Consider the following 2,368-nt stretch of genomic DNA (forward strand, 5'->3'; position numbering starts at 1 on the left):
ACTGTTTAGAAAACAGTGGTAAAGGTCAAACACTTTGCATTTGTTTGAATAATGCTATGTTTTTTGTAATTTAAGTAAATTTAACCTGAACATTAGTAAATTTAGCATGTCCTCAAATTCCCCAAATGTGAGTAGCATTGAAACAGTTAATGAAGTCAGTTCTCTCTCTCTCTCTCTCTCTCTCTCTCTCTTTCTCTTTTTCCTTCTCTTCCCCCCTTCTTCTTTTGGATACAAGGACTTATTATAGCCCCAAACTGGCCTGGAACTTGTGGTATAGACCAGACTGACCTTAATCTCACAGAGATCTGCCTGCCTCTGCCTCCTGAGTGCTGGGATTAAAAGTGTGTCACTGAGCTTGAAAGTCAATTTTTTACTTTTTTTTTTATAATGTGTATATATTTTTTACTTTATATATATATATAATTTTATATATTATTTGTATTTTCTGTGTATGGGTGTATTGCATGCATGTAGGTAAGTGCAATGCCCACAGAGAGGTCAGAAGAGGCTGTCGGATCCCCTGGGACTAGAGTTACTGACAGTTGTTAGCTGTCATGTGGGTGCTGGGATTTGAACCCGGGTCTTCTGCAAGAACAACCAGTGTTCTTAACCGCTGAGCCATCTCTCCAGCCCCTATAATGTATATTTTTATTGAATTTTTGTGCACTTCATACAAAACATCTTAATCATCTTTATGTTCCCTCCCCCATTCATACCCCATATCATCCTGTATTTTATACATTCTGTCATATATGTTAAGGCCTATCAAGTCAGGTTAGTGTACTCAGATGTCCCTTGGGGCAAGTTCATCCACTGGGATCTAATCAGCAACATTCCCTTAAAGAAGATCAATTCGCTCTGCTTCCCTGGGCCTGCACCACCCGCAGGCCACTCTCCGACCCACAGGCCTCTCTCTCTGGGATAAGTCGACCCCCCCTATCGCCTTGACCCTCCCCAGCCTCATTCACCCTCCCATCTCCCCTGCTGGTCTCTCCTCCTAGCCTGGGACCAGTATCATTTCTTGTCTTGGTGCCCCAGACACTGGGGGAACCACCACTGCTTCCTGATCCTTTGCATCTAGACCAACCCAGTTCCTTCTGGGGTCCCCAGGAGCCCTCTGGGCCTGCCCCATCCTCACCTCCCTCTGCTTCCCTGGGCTGCACAACCCACCAGCCTCTTTCCTGGATGCCTTGGCTGACCTTTGCTCTTTCTGATCCTTTGCATTCAGACCAACCCAGTTCCTCAGTGGAGTCCCCAGGAGCCCATGGGGTCACTTCCCGCCCTTGTCTCTCTTTACATTTCTGGGTGGCTTGGCCACCAGCTGCCCTAGACCAGCATCTTTCATGGGCCTGGCTCCCAGGCCAGTCCAACCCACAGATTCCTGAGGCCAAAATTTTTCCTGGAGGGATCCAGACCTTAGGAGAAAGCCTGAGAGCATCTGAGCCTCATCTGACTTGGGCCTCTGTGGGAACTCCTGAAGACAAAAGCAATCTGGCCACTCCAATATAAAATTAAAAGAGCAAACCAGAAGCTCAGATGAACCAGCTTTTCATGCCCCAAAAGTAAACCTCAAAGACACATAAAGTTTACAAAAAGAAGCAGACCTAAACTTGAAGGCCTGAGTCTCACACAAGAATCAGAAACTGCAAAAGAAATTCACATGTCAAAATCACAGAGAAAAAATAATAACATGAAAAGCCAAAATAACATATCCCCATCAAACACCAATAGTCCTCTAGAGGAGTATAATGAGAACCCCTAAAGATAATGCAGGACATGGAACTCAAAAGAACAATTATAAATATGATAAAAGAATTCAGTGAATTTAAAGAACAAACAAAGAAATCAAAGAACTTAAGGAAGATAGGGATAAACTTCCGAATGAATTCAGAAAAGAGTTAGAAATATTGAAGACTACTCAGGTGGAAGTGAAGAAGGAAGTGAAACACTCAGTAAGTCAATTAGAAATGACAGGTGAAAGCCTCACCAATAGGATGAATGAAATGGAAAACAGAGTATCAAGACTGGAAGATAAAGTGGATGAATTAGACAACTCAAGCAAATATTATGGAAAAAATTTAAAAACACAGGAATGGAATATGCAAGAGATGTGCGACACCATGAAAAGATCAAATCTATGGATCATAGGAATAGAGGAAGGAGAAGAATTTCAGGTTAATGGTATTGACCAGATCTTAAACAGGATTCGTGGAAGAAAATTTCCCAAAATTAAAGAAAGACATGCCCATACAAATACAAGAAACATATAGATCATCAAACAGACAGGACCAGAAAAGAAACTCTCCATGGCACATTGTAGTAGAAACACTACATGTACAAAACAAAGAGACAATTCTGAAAGCTGCAA

The sequence above is a fragment of the Nannospalax galili genome, unplaced genomic scaffold (genome assembly GCF_000622305.1).
Source record: "Nannospalax galili isolate Female #2095 unplaced genomic scaffold, S.galili_v1.0 scaffold405, whole genome shotgun sequence".
Lineage (NCBI taxonomy): Eukaryota > Metazoa > Chordata > Mammalia > Rodentia > Spalacidae > Nannospalax > Nannospalax galili.